The sequence below is a fragment of the Octopus bimaculoides genome, chromosome 4 (genome assembly GCF_001194135.2).
Source record: "Octopus bimaculoides isolate UCB-OBI-ISO-001 chromosome 4, ASM119413v2, whole genome shotgun sequence".
Classification (NCBI taxonomy): Eukaryota; Metazoa; Mollusca; class Cephalopoda; order Octopoda; family Octopodidae; genus Octopus; species Octopus bimaculoides.
The window spans coordinates 114,250,872-114,272,040 of record NC_068984.1 but is presented as its reverse complement, the minus strand read 5'-3'; the positions used below and the strand labels follow the sequence as shown (position 1 = coordinate 114,272,040).

The 21,169-nt window shown below is 34.4% G+C and overlaps 1 protein-coding gene across 7 annotated transcripts in view; it reads left to right on the top strand.

Moving 5' to 3' along the window:
- LOC106881694 (KAT8 regulatory NSL complex subunit 1) overlaps nt 1–21,169 on the top strand; it is a 103,410-nt gene that overhangs the window by 39,794 nt on the left and 42,447 nt on the right. The window lies entirely within an intron of this gene.

The following is a 21,169-nucleotide window of genomic DNA, read 5'->3' as shown; positions in this document are numbered from 1 at the left end:
GGAAAAAGAAAAGCATCCTCTTTAAGCAGCTGAAACCTGCAATGTTGTAAATAACTGATGTTTGATATTAATGCATGTTGATTGAAATATTGCAGTGAGGAATGGTTGAAGATATTCTGTAAAATCAATGTGAAGAATTTGTAGTAACGATCCTTTGCACTCGTCGTGTACATTTATCCACATGAACTCCTACCTCTCGACTGAGCTTATATCTGTGTTTTCTTTTTATATTTTCTCCTCCTCTTTTCGCTTTGATCACTCTAACATCGATGTGTGTGTGTGATGAAAAGTCTCACGGATGGGCAGTTCTCTTCCATCACAAGGAGAAACAACTTGCCTATATTTCTAGCGTGGTGAAAAATGAAAGTGTGTCTATATAATATAACACACACACGTTTGTGCAGACATATATTGCAGACACTTCTGTAAACATACGCGTTCAATGCACACACACACACGCCCGCGCGCGCGTATCGCACGCTGTTTAGGGTAGTAAAAAAAAACGATTATTGCGAACGTGTTAGCTAAAATAAAAATGGAACTGTTTCTTGGAATCATTTTAATTCGCCTTTATTACTATTATTGCTATAATTACTTTTAAACTGTCTTTCTGATGTAGTATTTTTAAACTTGTCGCTAATTTGCGTGTTTGTAAGATTTTCTGTCATTTCTTCCTTTTTTTTTTTTTAATCACACATGATCTGACCTAGTTAGTATTAGAGACGATTAACGCTGGGGAACAGTTATCTTGTCGGTATTTTATTTTATTTACTGTTGGTCTTTACCATTAATTATCGTAGACTAATTTTAGAACAGTCACACAACCTTGTCCGCTATTTATTTTTGAAATGCTGATCCAAGACGTTGTTTATTTTGCCTTCATTTGAAAGCTTACACGAACTATTGTTACCTGCCTGCCTCTTGCCAAGGTGTTTTGGTCTACGCAAATCCTAATTTATTCTAATATCTGATAACGTGTATCTTATCACTCGACCCCTGATGTCTTATTTGTTATAGCCATAATCTGAAATGGTTCCTTTCAGAAATTTACCACTGGGGAACATGCGATATGACGTCGTTTTCCCGCCATTGGGTTCTATTGAATTAAATTCATTGTTTTAAAGTGTCTCTTACTTCAGTTAATGATTTGCTTGTTAAGTGCTATTGTATAGAAATCCATGAATTTTTATTTTAGGGTCAGTGATTGTCTCAGTTATTTCTCATTCTGTCAACTCTTTAATTGCTCACTATATTTTTCTCTCTATTATTATTGTTATTGCATACTGTATGCTTTTTCCCCATTATGCACTTTTATTCAAATAACAAAAACGTCTGGGCTGAATAAATACAGTTTTCAAATTCTGTTATGCGCGTGTTGGTTTTATTTTCTTTTAGCAAGCCATTCGTTATACTGAATAGCTTCTATGTTTTGTTTTTCTTCCTACATCGTTTCGGTTTGTCTTTAAAATTAAAATATAAGTAAATATTCACCTGTCCTGGTTGTCTCTTGTTCGAATTCTTCTACAGGTTAGTAAACTGAATAAAAAAAAAAGTGTAACGAGTATTTTAGATTATTGAAACGTTACGTAACTGTTATTATTCTTATATCTTTCGTCATTTAATGGTTCTTGTCTTCAAGCCTATGTACCATTTGAAAGGCTACAGATGGTTTGGGTTGTATATGTACATATTTATTTTTTCACGTTTGGTAGAAATAGTTCTCAACAGTGATGTACATTTAAGTATTAAGCTAGTAAAAATCAACTGAACCGCGATATCTAGCTCCTGTTTTATTTTCCTGTTCATACTTAGTCTTTGTTAACATAAAACTACCTAAAATTTCTAAAAAACGAAAAACCCCCAAACAAAAAGAAAATCTTGTGGAAGCAAGTGAAATATAATATTTTTAAGGATGCTATAAATAATACTTCAGTTTATCCATTATCATCCCAAACCAGGAAGTTTGGCATATTTGAACCAAATTTTGGTAGACTTATTGTTTGGACACCGAGCAGCTTTTTCGACAATTGAGGCAAATATCTAAATTAATATATGCTTGATTATAGAAAAGTGGTTGTTCATTAAGGCGAAATGAAATGCAGTGTACTGAGAACTCTCTAATTTAGTTTGAGTGTTTTGAATCAACTGAAGCCAACTTCAAACATTTCAAATGGATGTGGAAGTAAACTTAGATTTATTTAAATTTCGAAAAATGTTCATTTATGGTTTGGTTTTGAATCAATAACTGTTTTAAATGAAAGATTTGGTTGGTTCAGAATTTAACAAATAGGATCAATTTAAAATTGGATAGCTAACATCTTTTTTTTCCTTAGGCGCAGGCGTGGCTGTGTGGTAAGAAGTTTGCTTCCCAGCCACATGATTGCCCTGTTCAGTTTCACTGTGTGGCAACTTGGGCATGTATCTTCTACTAAAGCCCTGGGCCGACCAAAGCCTTGTGAGTGGATTTGGTAGATGGAAACTGAAAAAGGCTCGTCGTATATGTATCTACGTGTGTTTCTTGACAACCGGTGTTAATTTATGTTCTCCCGTAACTTAGTGGTTTGGCTAAAAAAAAATGCAAGTCCTGGGGACGATTTTTTCAATTAAAAAATCCTTCAAGACGGTGTCCCAGCATGACCACAGTACAATGATTGGAACAAGTAAAAGATAAAATTAAAAAGCTAAGTTGCTTTAAAAGAATTTAGTTTTAGGAAAAGTATCAAAATAATTGTAACAGTGGTATAGTAAATACCCAATATTCATAGCATCAAAGTATAATTTATAGAGAGTCGCAATGTTTGTGTCTTTTTAAAACAAATTATCTTAGAAGAGGCTGTTGTATTGTCTCTTTTCTATTTTCCTTCTTGTGGTCTTCTTATGAATCTAGTTAAAATTGTTCTGTTAAATGTGATAACTACCTTATTTGTTATGGACTTTGACTTCTGCTATTCTTTATAATCATTGCAATAGTGAAGTGCAGAATTAACATGCAAAGTTTTTAAAGAACAATAGGCTATATATGAAATAATGTGTAATAACTGCAGTTATATTATAATTACATATAACTTGATTATACTGGTGAATATAAATGCATGTCCATGAATACACATAGACTCGTGGATAAGGGATAGGATTTGAGTCTTGGAAGAGAGAAAGAAATGTTCAATAGAAATGTGTAATACAGTTGTAAATAATAAAAACAATGTGATTATTTTAGTTAATATAAAATACATGTAGACTCATGAGTAAGGAATTTTTCTGAAATATGCCTTGCCATTCTGGTGCTGCTCCTGTGTAGCTTTGGTCATGATGGCTAAAACTAAGGAGTATTTGCCTGGGCATCAGTCAATACCCTGTGGTGGGTGTGGCTTGTGACTGTGTGCTCTCTGCTAGTGACATCTTGAGTAGCAGAGTGGTAGTGTTTGTCTTCTACTATTGTTTCCACATCAGTCAAAGCCTTGATTGAACAAGATTATGATCAAAGACATTCAGGATGTGATAATCCTTTCTGAATCAAGATGTCTTTCTGTTTTTTTTAGGACATCAGTGAGTTATTTGTGGTAAATTTTGGCTGTTGGTTTGTGACTAAGTTGGTCAGTTACATAGAAGTTCCTTCATTGTTTTGATAACTTTTCGTAATCTCTTTCAACCAGGTCTAGAGCAGTTACTGCGTATACTGCAGCGCAATAGGTCAAACTGTTCTCAGTTGTGTACTGGTAGAAATTTGTAAACTTTTCACTTCTATATAATTTCTTGTCGTTCTGTCAAATACAGTGTGCAGTATCTGGGAGAAAAGTTTCATTTCCCAACCCGCCAGCATCATGAGAAGGTATAGATGGTATTGTAGGCTTTCTTCAGGAAACCAATATTGTTGGACCATATAAAATCCACTAATGTGTGTGTGATTTCTTAAGTAACCTGTTAAAGTGAATAAGCTGTATTTCAGTTAGTTATATTATTAAAATACATTTCATGTTTCAGTGAAGTAAAGCTTTCTATTCTTTGATTATAAAAAAAGCTCTATTTGTTTTGATCTACTATAGAATGAATAGCAAGCACATTTTTGATTAAATTTTTGTAGGTGTCATCGTTATTGTTAATTCATGGCAGTAGATTGGCAGAATTGTTAGAGCATATCGTAATGACAAATGCCTAATGGAATATTCCTTCAAACTGTATACCTTTCCGTGTTCAAACAGTCAACTTTGCCTTTCATCCTTGGCAAAACAAAGTACCCATCATACTCAAGTTGATACAGTTAACTAACCCCTCCCCTAAAATTTTTGGCATTGTGCTTATTTTAGTTAATGTGAAGAGGAAGACATGGCAGCATATTTGGACTTAATACATTGTATTTTTAGTCTTCTTCCTTTGTTTTAAGCTCAAATACTGCTAGGGTTTGATGTTAGAGAAATAAGCACAGGTTAATTTTTTTATTCCAACTGTCCCCCGAAATGCATAGTCTTGTGTTACATATTAGTAGTTTCTTTTCTATTTGCTCACTGCTTTTTTTGTTTCTAGTGTCTTCTCAGAAAAGTATGTAATATGACAGATAAAGGGAATCTTCATCTTCATATTGTCCATTTTTCCATGCATGCAAAACTTGTTTCAGCAGATTTTCTATAGTCTGATGCCTTTCCTGTTACTAACTCTTCCCTTTTTACCATGCAAGGTAATATTTCCTCCATGGTTGGACATGTATTCAGGGAAGATTGGAAATGAACGACAAATATGCGGTCAACTCAAGGGTCGGGGACACACCCATATGACTATGATGGTTGATCTTAGTTTCCATCTATAAGATGTACCCAAAAGGCTTTGGTGAGCGGGAAACTATACATTGTAGAAGGAATTGAAGCTGAACTCGTGTGTTGGGAAACCAACTTCTTAATCAGGCAGCTGCGCCTGCACCTATTAATGTGTGAGAGAAAAATCCTGGTTGATGGGGGAGGAATATCATTCCTTATTCTTGCAATTATTGCAAAAATATACTTTAAGAATAATCAAAGAAATATTTTAATTTTCTTAAAGCTGATTAGTTTTAGTAATTATCCGGTTTGACAATCATGATCATTTGTGACAAAACTGTAAAAAAAGATATTTGCAGTTGGTTTTAGTAAACATTTGTATGATCTAGAAGCCAGCACTAGATAGACTGCTGCTGGATTTGCAAGAAATAGCCATCAAATTTGCCACAATCTATTACGTTCTACTGTTTTAAAACAAGGATGGTTATTGGAGTACCTTTGATCAAGGCTGGCTTCACACTAAATAACAAATATTGCAATGTTTAGTTTCTCTTGAATTTCTGATATAGCTGTCAAGTGTGGCTGTGTGGTAAGAAGTTTACTTCTCAACCACATGGTTCTAGGTTCAGGCTCACTATCTGGCACCTTGGGCAAGTGTTTTCAGTCCCACTGTGTGGTACTGTAGGCTGACTTAAAGCCTTATGAGTGGATTTGATAGAAACTAAAAGAAACCTGTTGTGTGAGTTACTGTTTCTTTGCCTTCACATTATATGATAGCTGTAAATGAGTGTGACTGTCATGCAAGCAGTGTCCTTCATTTCCAATATACTGTGAATACATCCGGTCATAGGGAACTATAGCCTTACTTGGAAACAGGTGATGGGTGGTGACAGGAAGAGATCTGACTGAAGATAATATGCCTTGACAAATTCCATGGGGAAGTGGACATTAGAGTAAAAACTAATACATATATATATATATATATATATATATATATAGATAGATGTTCTCAACAGAGTAGCTATTGATGTATTTTAGAATTTAAGCTAGTGCACTAGATATTAATTAAGCTGTTGGTAAATGTATGCCCCTAAATAAGAATATGAAGAAGGTTGCAATATTTAGAATTTATAGAGATAAGAACTGGGCAACAATTCTTTTCTTTTTTTTTTTTGCATTCATTCCTTTCATGGCCATTCTTAGTTCCTGTTTCAAAGTGATTTAAAACTTTTCATTAAAATTTATGTTCCAAACACCAGCATAATAATGAGTTATTTTACTAAATTCTTCAAGAGATATATATGGTAACAAAAGGGTTAAAAATGCTTGCCATCATTTTTTTAAGTTCATTTGTTTTTCTGTGTTGGCATGAGTTGCTCAAGTCATCTCAGTTCATATCTTGAACACTACAGTTGAAAAAACTGATGAACAGTGGTGTCATGTACATCTTACAGTGTAGCCTGGATGTGTTTTTATCCTGTTATCAGTTCTAGAGAGGTTGTGTCATGTACAAGGACTTAACATTCTGTCTACTGTTTCAGTTTTTATTTAAAGTTCACACCCTCCTAAATGGGGAAAGTTTTTATGTAGATTGAAGAGTCCTGACCACATGATTTCTTGATAATGGCCAAGCTTTCCAAATTGTCTGAAATGTGTTATAAAAACTCGTGTTCCATGTCTTCATTGCTAGTCTTTAACTTTTTAATTGTGAAATTAAATTTCGTGATTATTCTAGTAATGATAAATATCTATCAAAAAGTAGAACTGATATTTTCTGCAAGTCATGTTGCCTTAATAAATTTGACATTCCTCACCAAAAGATGGATTGGTATATAAAACTGCTTTCTGCAGTTAAGAGTTATGAAATGATGAGTGGCTCTGATTTCTGTGGTAAAAGGGTTGAATACTTAAGTTCTTGAAAGAGAGGAAGCGGTTAAATATTGTGCATCTCTGTTTAGCATCTGGCTATTTCATGTGTGCAACCACCTTTTAGAAAAATTTTTTTTATAGCTTCTTAAGAATATTGATGTCCATGAGCAATGTATGAACAGTCATCTCCAGTTTTGGTTCATGTTGGACATTCAACATTTATTTTACCATACATTTTGTATGTTTTTGCTTTTAATGTTTTATAGCATATTCTGATTAAGGAATTAATTCAAACCAAAACCTTTGTCTTAACTAGTGTTAATATTTGTGCTGTATATATGCTATCACTCAGTAAGCAAAGATTGTAAGCTAGTTTCAAGTTAAAAATGTCATGTCGCTTGTATTTCTTAATGCCCTTCAAGACATGAATGTCACACGATCTCCTTTTCCTCCCCTATAAATCTAAGTTATTTTTGTCTCTTGTAAAATATCTAGGAAGATATGAATAATCAATCAACTGAAAGATTGTTAGATTTAGCCTATTAAAAATCATTTAGAAAATGTAATGTATGTTAGAAATGGTTTCAATTTTCTAAAAGCATGCATCTTTTCATTTAATGTAAATTAATCATTCTGTGAGGCCCAAACTTGCTTTAGTAGCAACTGTATGATGTTAATTCAATTTTGTGTTTAACAATATTCCCTTCCTAATAGCATCATCATCTTTTAATGTCTATGTTCCATGCTAGCATTGGTAGGATGGCTTTTTAGGATCTGATAAATCCAAAGACTACGTTGTGCTCTAGTCGACTTTTGCATGATTCCTAATGCCAACCAATTTACAGCAAGTACTGGGTACTCTTTTCATGGTACCAACATTATTGAGGTTGTTGTGCAGCTTGCAAATATAAGACCTTCAACTGAGTTTGGCTACAGTAGAGAGGGAAGTGATTTTATGTTGAGTGATGAGGGGTTAAAGTATAAGAAGAGTGGGGTGAGATCAAATGTTTTTACTGTAGAGGAGCTACATGGCTACACACATGAGAGGGTGGGAATGAGTGGGGGTGGAGCTAGAAAGAAATAAAGTAGTGGTGATGAGCTATCAGAGTGGCCCCTCAAGGTATGAGGTGAATAGGAATAGAAACAGGAGAACGGAGAGTTGTAGGTGGATAGAGGTTATAAGAGTCTATGGGTGAGAGAGAGATGGGAAATGGATTTGGAGGTGAATATAATGATAAACAGGTGTTGAGGGATGATAAGTAACAGCAATGTTTAAAATATTTTTTCAACTATTTAAAAGAATTCAGTTATTAGTTTTTATGCAGTCAATTTTGTAAGCTTAGTTGCTAACATTAGGGAGAAAAAAAAACAAAGTCAATGTTGATCCTCAAGCATTTTGATCTTGAACACTCTTGTTCCAATCTATTAAGTTAAAAATGTTTAAAAAGTGTATTTTTTTTGGTTATTTATTAACTTTCAAGAGACTTTTCTCATGAAAATTTGAGCTTGATTTCATCTCCTATCACTGTAAAAAAAAAATTTTGCAAAATTTCAAGTCTTCATTTGTATTTCATTATTAGCAGCATACCCAATGATATTTTATGCTTTTTAAAAATTTTCTCTCTATTTTCGAGTTTTGTTGATATTTTGTTTTCTTTTAGTAAGTATTCTTTCTTTGTGAAATATGTGTTTCATGATAGCGATCATTAAAATCTTGGTTGTGAAATTAGATTTCATTTGGAGGAAGTATTCATTTTTCTGAATTGAGGAATTGGTAAATTTTAAATAGTCATTTATTAAAAAATAAGAAATAAACATTTCTAGTAAGGCTTTACATATGTAATTTTCCTTGCTAGTACCCTAAAATTTAACAATTATTATTACATTAGTAAATGTGAATGTCAGACCATGTTACCATTAATGATTTGTATAGAGGAACAGAAATGGTCCATCCTGACTTCTGTAGCTGAGACTAGAATGGAATGAGGGAACTTCATGGTTGGTAATGTCTCATTCAAATCACACTCTACCACAGAGGCATGGGCTAAGTTTTTTGAGAACCTGGACTAATGAGATGGAGCATAATCTGGTGGGCTGCTCTACTAAAAAATGTGATAGTAATTTTTCATTAGGTATTCCACCTCAAAACCTTGCAGGCCACAGGTTGCCCACGGCTGCTCTATCATCTTAAGAAATGACATTTGTATGTGGTTTCAGATTTATTAACTCTGAAAATAAGATAGGATGATCATGGCATCAATGATCTTTTCTTTTTCTGTAATTTTGTTCCATCAGAATTCATTTGGGGATAAACAGTAACAAGAAGTGTACAGGAGTAGCCTCTGTATGTTTCTTTAATTCATTAGGATTAATGCCCAACAATTTCCCCTCTAACTGCACCAGACCAACTTTAAATCTGGGACTAAGCAGTTATACAGAAATGGGTAAAGTGCAACTTGTGAATCACTTCGTGTTGGAATGTGGAGGCACAGATATATAGTTCCGTGGATTTTACGTAGTCCTTGGATTAGGGGCTGACCTGAAACTACACAAGTATTACATTATAATTAATGTAAGCAAGGCAGTGTTAGAGCCCTGGAAAGATGCTTTACAGTATTTTGGCTCTTTATATGCTGAGTTCAAATCCTGCCTAGATAAACTTTACCTTTTTATCTTTTCAGAATTGATGGTGTCAGCTAACCTCCTCTCCTAAAAATTGCTATCCTTGCACCTAAATCAGTAACTGTTATGTAGGCATGATTATAATTTCTCATTTTGACATGTTGAAAAATATGTAACATTTTGTGAATTTTAGTTTCTTTTTTACTATTGGGTGTGGTTAGTTAGAGTTCTGTCATATTGATAGATCCAATATCTTATATTTCAATGGAGTAATTTTAAAATCTGTTATGCAATCAATTCTTGTTTCTTGTCTTTGTGATTTTTTTTTTCTTTGTTTGGTACAATAGCTGGGAATTTTTGGCTAAAATCATAGAATGAATCTGGCTGTTATATATCATTGATTGGGCAAACAACTTACTACTGGTTTTATGAAATTTCTCGTTAGCTCTTGAATTGATGAAAGACTAACAGGAGTGGGAATAGAATATTTTTTTTCCGTTTAACCCTTCCACCTACCATTGTCTCAGATTCTATGGTACAAACTTGTTTTAAAGTGATCTAAATTAAAACCTTTCATAAAAATTTCCTGTTTCAAATACCAGCTTAATAATGACAGTTACTTTAGATTTATTTATTTTTAAAATTAATTGAAATGAAGACTTATTTCAACAGAAATATGCTAACAAAAGTAGTGACTTTCATTGCAATCAGAGCTTAAGCATTTTTGTTGCCTCCTATCAGAAAATGTTGGCAAAGTATGCTAACATATTTCCAAAATTTTTTTCTTGTTTCACAAATTTTGATGCTAGATTCCCAAAGCATTTGCTCTATTGAGAAACACTGGAAAGATTTGATATAAATATGAAATAATTCCTGTGACCAAATTGGATTCTGGAAAGCAAAATATACTTGATGGTAGCTATCTATTTTGGAGTTCTGTAATTCATAAATATTTACTTTTGTTATAGGACTATAAACTTTTCTAAATAGCTTAAAGAAGACCTAACTGTATGGGAAGAAGTTTGCTTTCCAACTATATGGTTTTGGGTTCAGTCTCACTGAGTGGTACCCTGGGTGAGAGTTTTCTACTATAGCCACAGTTCAGTCAAAGCACATGTGTATGTTAGTGTCAGCTGTGTTTTACGTTTCTAATCTTATGTGAAAACATGTCTGGCCATGGGGAAATATTACATTGCTTGAAAACAGGTGACGGTTGGTGACAAGTACACTGGGCCTAGAAATATTGTCTGACCAATGTGGGCATGGTAAAGTAAGCATTAAAATTGATGATGTAAGTTTGAAAATGTGGCTTAACATAGGATTATATTGATTTCATTTGTCTATAGGTTAAACAAAATGAAGAAACATTTTAACATTTGGTCTTGTATATTTTTGTTTCATGTAATTTTTCTCTGTATTCTTATTTCTTTCATGAATTAGATGTAATTCACATGAGTATTTCAGAAATTCAATTGGTTTTAAGAATAAATAGGCTTTGAAGTGCAGTTAAAAAAGATTGTTTACGTCGTATGCTAGTGAAAATATTTTATCATTGAATTGTAAAAAAAAAATAATTCTTAATGTTTTGTTGTTTTTGTGGCTTTTAGTGTATGTACAGACACAGTCATAGCTATGTGGTCAAGTAGTGTGTTTCCCAATCATGTTTTTGGATTTAGTCTCACTGCATGGCACTAGGGGGCAAGTGTCTTCTATAGCTCTGAGTCAACCAAAGACTTGCGTGTGGGTTTAGTGGATGGGAACTGAATGCAGCTGGTTGCGTGTGCATGCATGCCCTTGTCTTGACATCATGCAGTAGTTGTAAATGAGCAGTGCCATTTGTTTCCAATCTATCAAAACATGCCTGACCCTGGGGAAATGTTATTTAGCTTGGAAGCAAGGTGAGGATTGGCGAGAGGAAGGGCATCTGGCTATAGAAAATCTCTTAGAATTTTGTCTAACCCATGCATACCTGGAAAAATGGATGGCAAAACAACAATGATGTTGATGATGTATATGTTTTATATTTGGATCATCATCATCATCGTTTAACGTCCGCTTTCCATGCTAGCATGGGTTGGACGATTTGACTGAGGACTGGTGAAACCGGATGGCAACACCAGGCTCCAATCTAATTTGGCAGAATTTCTACAGCTGGATGCCCTTCCTAACGCCAACCACTCAGAGAGTGTAGTGGGTGCTTTTACGTGTCACCCACACGAAAACGGCCACGCTCGAAATGGTGTCTTTTATGTGCCACCTGCACAAGCCAGTCCAGGGGCACTGGCAACGATCTCGCTCGAAAATCCTACGGGAGCCAGTCAAGCGGTACTGGCAACGGCCACGCTCAAAATGTGGGAGAAAAGAATCTGAAGAAGCTATATATTCTAGGGTGTTGTCTCAAATAATTTTGTTGGTTGTTTGATATCAAAATAAGGTCAATGTGGTCATGAACTAAACTCCACACATCTTTTGTTTTTTAACCTCTTAACATATAAAAATTATTTTTGAGATTTGAATATGGGCTCTTATAGATTTTGATATCTCTGTGAAATATTAGCCTATTTGCTTTGCTAACAGGTTGGCTGTGTGGTTAAGAGGTTTACTTCAGAATGATGTAGTTATGGGTTCAGTCTCTCTGCATGGACACTGCCAGCTGGTGTCCTAAAGCCATGTGTTGATCAGTGTGAGTGAAATCAGTAGATGGAAATTGAAGAAGCTCCTCATATACATATATATGTGTATCTGTATGTGCACACATGCAAGTGTTTGAATAAGTTCATATTTATTTTCCTTCCCTCATTTTTGTGTGTTTACTGATTGTAAACAAAAGTATCACTGTTCATACAGGTAGTGTTGTTTGCAGTCCACTGCAAAAGCACATCTGGGTTTGTTGTGTTGGTTTGATCTTTGTAAATAAGAGGTATGTTCAGTATCACTTGTTTCTAGTTCTCCATATAACTATGTCTGGGCTGTACATTGTTCAATAGACTAGGGGATTAATTGGCTTGCTTGGAAATGAGTGAGGGTTGTTGTTGTGGTATATATCTGGTTGTAGAACACTCTTCCTCAATGTAATCTTATCTAACCCATGCAAGCATGGAAAAGTAAATGTTAAAATGTTGTTGTCGGTGATGTGGTCTCTATTTTGTTTATTGATTTACCATGTATCCAAAATTTTGTTGTTGCCTCACTGATGTTAATTTAACGAGTGAGGTATGAGTGCTGATCACCCTTTTCACAGATATTTGTGGTTAGAGGACATTGCATCGTTCAAACTCAACTGACATTTAGGATTCTTCTATGTGGTGCTTTCTATGATTGTTGGTACTAGATGTTTCTCGGTATCTTGCACATTTTAATTTCTAACAACTTTTAAAATCAGTCTTTTTCATATATAGTAATTTTTGTTTAATTTCATTCCAGCAGTAGTATTGTTTGATGTAATTTAGTCCCTATTTTGAAATTTTATTCATTTAGTGCTGAGTGGGAGAAATGCTTTGTATTTCAAGAGCAGAGAATAGTGTTTTGGTATCAGGACAGTGATTGGAGTCTTATGACCTCTTTTCAAAGAAAGCTCTCAATTAGTTGCCCTTCCCTTTTTCTTTTTTTCTGTGTATTTACTGCATGCTGTCAAAAATATGCTTGTGTTTAGTAACTGGGTTTTTTTTCTTAAGAGTTATTGATAGTTTTTTTGTTTAAAATGTTCAGTTAATTTATCTCTTCCATTTAATATCTCTCATGTTGATGAATTTAAATGAAGTTCCTATCCAATAACTAGTATAAAGTTAACCAAAACTATTTCCTTTCAGAGCTTCTTTTTCTGGTATACATATACCCTAACCCGTCAGTGTCATTTAAACAAATTAACATACTTCTTAAGCCTACATAGAAATAATCTGAGCGCATAATTTTGGTAACAAAAGGAGAGTAATTATGATGGAGGGCTTTTATTGAAATGTGAATCGTTAATATAACAAAAACTTTTTGGATCATGGAACTAGAGGTGGGTTGATGTCAGATAAGTTACACATTTTAAGGAGTTGTCTGGTTTTTATTTCTTCTTCAAAATGTTTTTGTTTAATAATTGGTGCTACTGGCATGGCAGTGTGGTTAGAAAGCACCTTGATTCTTCTATTATAGCACTGGATCAATCAAAACTTTGTGAGTGAATTTGATGAACAAAAACTGAAAAAAGTATATTGTGTGTGTGTGTGTCCTTGTCTTCACATTGTATGATAGATGTAAATGAGTATCAGTCATACAAGCCATGTCATTCATTTCCAACATTCTGTGAAAATGTGTCTGGCCATGGAGTAAAACATGCTTTGCTTAGAAACTGGTATGATTATCAAACTCAGTGTTATTAATGCTATTAACTGAGTCTATATAAATGCTGTATAGTTATTAGGAATATTTATTTCACTTTACAATAGATGCTTCAACAGCATTGATCTCGTGTCTCTTCATAAAGATTAATTAGGTGGACTTTGATATTACCTTCAATATTGACTGACTGGAAACTTGAGAGTACAAATGATGTCTTCTCATCTCAAGACCAGATTGAATATATGACAGAAATTATGCTAGAATAGTAGTAACTTGATTTACTTGTTGTATCTGCATTTATTGTTAAAGTAATTTATGCTAGCAATTGTTATATTATAGTTATTAGCATAAATATTGTATGATATAAGCATCATTTTCAAATGTTTTTTTTTTCTATCTTGATCCTAGGTTACAACTATTCTCTACCCCCCACCACTTGTATGGTGAAGAATAGAAAATTTTATGTGTGTAAAATATGTATATCAGATAACCAGAATTGTTACATCTTTTGGTATCAAGTAGGTTATCAAAAATAGTGCAGTAGAACTTAGTCGACTAATTTTTTTTTTCAAAATTGTCAGATATTTTTTCAATGTGCAACACAAATTGAGTGCAGATGAATGAAGAAAGCCTGTTAGTATCAAATGTATTTATGACATATTCAAAAGATGGCTGCACTTAAATGAAGATTTGACCTACATCAATGAAGTATGCTGCCTGAAAAAGTGTGAGTGGACGATAAAACCAAAGAGCTAAGAGGAGGTAACCAGAATAGGCTTATAAAACCATAATCTCTCTTGTTAAAATGCATCGAAACTAATGTAAAGATTTTGAATTCTAGACAGGAAAATTTTGTGAGGTTGAGGGAGCTTTAGTGACTGATAAGGTATAACTCCGTTTAAATGCCATAGTTGAAAGCAACTTGACTAGGAAAGCAGTAACTCTAATAAAATTCTGCATGTGGGGATACATGTATTTCACTAGCTGCAGTGAAGGCAACCCATCTAGAAGAGCAGTAATTCTGAATATAAACTGGCAATATAGAAGAGAATGCACCTAGTCCAGGTTGTAAAGTGGTTGGACATTCATTCAATAAAATCTTGACAATCACGTGCAATGATAAAAAAAATTTAAAAAAGCCCTAATGACACTAACCATGTTGGTACTGTACTCATTAGTATACTTTTTAGTAGAATGTTCAAGTGGCAATGTGTAATTACCCCTTGACAGTCATCAAATGATCACCATCTGTCTTTTAGTGACAAAATAATAGAGCTGTGGCTTGTAGAAGTGTGCTGTGCACAAGAAGTGAAATAGATGGTAACTTTGGCTAGATGAGTAAAGAAAAGATAGAAAAAGTTCAGGGAGCTACTCTATCTGATGGTAACAAAGAAATTCTCTCTCCAAGTAAAGAGCAGATTGTATGATGCTTGTGGATGAAAGTTACTACTTCATTGTAGCTAAATGATGTTGAATGCAGTGTGGGATGTGTGTGTGTGTGTGTGTGTAAAGGCTAGAAAGAAACAAAGCAAGTATATTCTGCTGGATGTATGAGTTAAGTGTGCATGAACAACAGTGCAAATGAGCTGAGAGAAAAACTTGTTATAAAAGAAATTGCGTCTGGTCATGGAGAATTATTACTTTACTTGGAAATGAGAAGGGGGCTGGTGAGAGGAAGGGCTTTTGGCTATAGAAAAATCTACCTCAACAAATTCCAGTTGACCCATGCAAGCACGGGAAAGTGGACATTAAAATAATGTTTGATACTTAGGTTGATTTTTTATTGGTTCTTAGCTGTTTTTCTGAGTCTACATCATTAATCTTTTTTAGAAGTTAATAGTTAGAAGAGGAATTGTAATCATGTGCATTTTCATGTCAATTGTACATTTAGAATATAGCTTTTAGATCCTGTCTTGACATTTTTGATTTGTTTTGCTGGCTTAGAGCTTTTTTATATTGTCCAATCTCCATTTTGTTTGAATTTTTCATTTTTATAACCTTGATTGAATTTAAGCCTATTTGCTTAGCTATTTTGTATAATATATAGTATTATTTGTAACAATTTTACATCTAATATGCTAAGTTTCATTTTCATCATTTTACATCTGCTTTCAGTGCTTGCTTGGGTTGTTACAATCTGAGTCAATTCTCGTTCAGAGTAACTGACTTTCTAGACAGGCCTGGGACCATGTCTTACTTGTAAATTTTATTTTGGCATGGTTTGTATACTCTTCCTGGCAGCAACTGTTTTACAAAGTGGTCTGGATGCATTTTATCATGGCGAAAATACTAATGAGATTGCCTCATATCCTGCAAGATTGACATGTCTTCATTACTTCATGCATTCTCTGTTGAGGGCAATGTGATCAATAGAATTGGTAGAAGATTGGGTGATTGCAAAATTTGAAGTAGGATGAGTGTGAGAGGGAAACATTGATTGGGAAGAGACTGAAAAAAGAGGAAGAAGAAAGGAGAGATAATTGCTAGGAGTAATAAAGAAATAAGAGAGGCAGTAATTAAAGAGAAATACTGAAGGTAGCTACATGTTAGCTTGTGTGTGTGAGAGAGAGAGGGGTGGATAGTTGAAGGCATAGCTAGTGGTAAGAAAGTGTAATGAGTGACTTCACAGAGAGAACAAGTAGTGGCTACCAGTTTGGAACAGTGTTAGCTGGTAAAGAGAGAGAGTGTGAGAGATGGATATTGTTAGGAGTGGCTTGAGGGAATGTATTGGATACCAGCAGATTTTTAGGCATTCTAATGGGAAGGAGGAGGTTTGAGAGAGAGATATTGGTAGTGGACAGATTTACCTGTTTACTCTCATTACTTGGGTGAGTGGCATGATAAATAAACTGAATGGGAGATGAGAAGGTGTCATATAGGCAAGTGGTTAGTGGGTGGAAAGAGACTTAGCACATACAAAATAACTAAAAGACCCAGGTGTTTATATATTAAATATCCCAACCGCCATCTCTGTCACATTTCAATGTTTCACCATTTTTGCACAGGCTGTCAGGTCTTCTCCAATACCACATGTTGCCAATCATCCTGGTCTTGTATTAGGTTACCTGTTCATTGAAGAAGAAATCTTTTGTTAACCAATAGAGATAACTCGGAACTTTTTCCAACCGGTTTTTACTCTTGTTAACTGTTTTCAGAATACCCACCTAATTTTATCGTATAGGTGAATTTGAGAGAATCTGTTTTCCTTGTACTCTTAGTGTTTATTACCCTTGGGCACCTGCAATATTATGAAGTCTGCCTTTGTTAGCCTTCCTATGATCCTATGTGTTGTACATCCATTGGGCAGAGCTACTAGATTTTCTACCTCCTGTTTTTGCATACTGAACACATTCATTTCCCTGATGGTAGCAGGATCTTGTCTTCCTAAAAGTTTAGTCTTTAAGTTTACTTAAAGGCCTTTCAATTCAAGGTTTAGCTTCTATGTCTGGAATCTCTATCAAATCTGCAGAATCCACTGTAAGAACTAAGTGTTCCTACAGACAGATGGTCTTGGAAAGCATGGAGATAAAATAAAATAAAGAGGTGTAGAATGCTTAGAACTGAGCCCTGATATACCCTTACCTGTGTGCTAAATTTTTTTTACTGATTGCACCTCTGCATAACTTGTACGACCCTCAGAAGTCATTCATCAACTCTCAGCTTTAGCAGCCATCAGATCACAGAGAAGGACCTAACCAAAGCTTTCTTTAGACTGGTGAATATTAAGCATGGGGGTTTACTCCAAGCTAACTACTTCTGCAATTGTCTCATGAGGAATATAGCATCGATAATAGCTCTTCCTGGCACATTTCCAAACTGCATCAACTCTAGGTTAAAATATCTTTTAATCAATTTTGCAGTGACTCTTGTAAATTTCGTAACCTAGTCCAACAATTTCCTGTCTCTGTAATTTCCTCTCAAATGCACCGCCTTTGCTTTTGTAGCAGTAACATTCTAAACAGTGATGTTACTGCTATGCCAGGTTTTTGATATGACGCCTTTCTTGTATGACCTTATGAGATCCATTGAGAAGCTAATTAAAAATAGTTCAAATTTAAAATTTACTTCATTTATGAATCTCATCATCATCGTCGTTTAATGTCCACTTTCCATGCTGGCAGGGGTTGAAGCTAATGAGATGCTTAATTTAATGTAATTTGTTAAAACATATACACGCATGTTTTTTTTTTTATTTTGAAATCCTGTATTTCGGGGTTACAACTGCAAGTATAGGATGTACTTTTACCTTTCAATTTTGTTTTAATACTGTTGAACCTGGTTATCTTTGAACAACTAAAAAAGCTAAGTTCAATATTTGTATTTTGCCATCGATCTGTCATGACAGAGTATCATTTTAATGTTTTTGCTGCACTTTTAAATCATACCATGATTTATATACAGATTATTATGTTAAAATTTTCATGTACAACCAATAGATTTTCAGTTAAACAGTCACAATTCTCCCTAGGCATATACATTCTGCATTACGGAAACATTGAGTTCTTGTCTTTCCTTGATTTGAAACCAATTTTCTATTGGTTTCCTTCCATATTACATGGATCTCAGTTGCAAATATGTTTTGGAATTCAACAAGATTTTCAGGAGCACAGTGTTAACATGATGCTGTATTTCTTGGTAGATAGATGACTTGGAAGAAATTATGCATATTTAATAGCATAGGGTTTGAAAGTGCTGCAATCCCTCCAAAATGTTTCCTCATTTTTAGGTAACCTGCTTAAAGGTACAATTTATTACTTGTTGAATATGCAAGGTACAATAGCTTTAAAGAAGTTGCTCTGAATTCCACAATTTTGGGAGGAAATTTCTAATATAGTAAAAATGCTGGATTGCTAATCCTGAAGTGATAAGATATTCCTGCATTTGGTTGTTCCTTGTAAGAAAGGCACAACTTTGCTTGTCTAGAAGCAGGTACTACATCTCTTTGGACAGATTGTTGGTTGGTACAATGACAAGATCTAATTGTAAATATTTTGTTCCCACAAGCTATATATAAATATCTAAGATGAATACTTAATCCTTTCATAGCCTTGAAATACTACCCTAGGCAGATGTAATTAGGCTGTACATTCATTTAAAATGAAAGCTTGTTTCTGGCTTGCTTCAGTCTATAACTCTAAAAATTCTTGTTAGAATGTGTGTGTGTGTATTTGTGGGCATGGCTGTGTGGTTTAATGGTACTTCATTGGTTATGACAATGAGGGTTCCAGTTGATTTGGTCAACAGAATTGTCTGCTTGTGAAATTAACGTGCATGTAGCTGAGCACTCCACAGACATGCATACCCATAATGTAGTTCTTGGGGAGATTAATTGTGACACAGAATATGACAAGGCTGGCCCTTTGAATTACAACTCATTTTTGACAGGTGAGTGGACTGGAGCAACTTGAAATAAAAATGTGTTGCTTGAGGGTACAATGCATTGTCGGGAATCGGACTCCTGACATTACAACTGTGATTTGGTTACCCTAACCACTGTCACGTTCCTTCACTCTGTGGTTTAGAAGTTCGCTTTCCAACCACAGTTTTGGATCCAGTTCCACTGCGTAGCACTTTGGGCAAATGTCTTCTATAATCTCAGCCTTGTTGAGTGGATTTGGTAGATGGAAACTGAAAGAAATCTGTCGTATATATATGAGTCTATGTTTGTATCTCCTTGTCTTGACATCATGTGATTGTTGTGAACAAATGTCATTCATTTCCAATATTCTACAAAAACATGGGCATGGGGAAATATTACGTTCCATAAAAACAAATATGGGTTGGCAAAAGTAAGAGTATCCAGCTGTAAAAGTATCTTCCTTAGTAAATTTCAACCAATACAAGCATGGAAAAGTGAACATTAAAACGATGAACTATATATATATTCTTTTTACTTGTTTGTCTTTTGACTCTGGCTATGCTGGAGCACTGCCTTAAAGGGTTTTAGTCAGAGAAATTGACCACAGAATTTATTCTTTGTAAGCTTAGTACTTATTCTATCAGTCTCTTTTGCTGAACTGCTAAGTTATGGGGACATAAACACACCAGCATTGGTCGTCAAGTGGTGGTGGGGAGACATACAGACACAAAGACACACTCACACAAATATATACATGTATATTATATACAACAGGCTTCTTTCAGTTTCCGTCTATCAAATCCACTCACAAGGCTTTGGTTGGCCTGAGGCTATAGTAGAAGACACTTGACCAAGGTGCCATACAGTGGGACTGAATGACTAATATTTGGTTGGAATTTTATTTTATCAACCCTGGAAGAATGAATGAATGGCAAAGTGGAATATGAAAAGCAGACATATAAGGATTTCTAAAGTTTGGCACATTTCAGGTGGTGGTTCCTGTTAAGTGTAATCGATAATATCAAACCTTAGTAGTTAACTGACATTTTGTTTTACTGACATAAGTACTTTACTGGTATTTTATTTTATTGAGCCCAGAAGGCTAAAAAGCAAACTAACCTCTCTGCAGGATCTGCTCTCAAAACACAAATGTTGATAACACCACAAGACATTTTATCTAACTCTCTAATACTTTTCTGACTTTAAATAATGCTTTTAACCCAGGCACAAGGCCACAAATTTGAGGTGAGATTGTATAGGTGATTAAATTGCTTTCAGTACTTGATTGGTTCTTCATGTTATCTATTCCCGGGAGATAGCTGAAATGTAACGTTGATTTCAAACAGATTTGAACTGAGAACATAAAACGTAATTTAATACTGACCCTCTAATGATTCTGCCTTCATTACTTGCACAGAACAAAAATGAGATTGTGAAACATTCATGCCTTTCTGGTGAGCACTGAGTGTGGGATGCAATGTGAAATAGCTACAACTGACCAGGGAAAACCAGGTGGTAGATGTCGCTAGAAAAGCTCAGCGTTACCTTATGAGCTCCTTCAGTAGTTACTTTGTTCTTAACAAGTATGAAGTTAATATTTGGTGTGGATACATATAATTGAATGTGAATGGATTGTTTCATGTAATATTTGATCAGAGAAACATAAATATAAAATTTAATTACTCATGAACCCCCTTATCTCAAGGTGAAATCTGTCAAAATGTAATAAATAAATTCAACTAAATTACTGCAACGTAAATTTAGTTGGACGCCTCTTCTGTTTTGGTGAACTCCATCGCCTGCTTCCCCTTTCCCTCATTTTCTCTCTCTATCTTTCTCTATATATCAACACAATAACTACTGGCATTGCGTTAAATATATGTAAGGTAAAAAAGAGTACAGATTTTCAGCTTGAGATTATATATATATGTGTCCCCTACACACAAGCATATATTACATATAGAGAAAACATGCCTTTTGCTTGTCATATAAAGTCTTTCAATCTGCACACACACACACACACACAATGTATAAATGTGAGTTTGTGTATATTATATATATATATATATATATTTGGATATGCCTCAAAAGGTGAAATTTGAAGTCCTAGTCAATCCATACAAACAGATTTATCTAATACTAACACCTATATTGAATCCTTTCATTAGTAAATGTGATATTTTAAACTTAACAACCCTAACACACACGTTTTATATATATATATATATATATTTGGATATGCCTC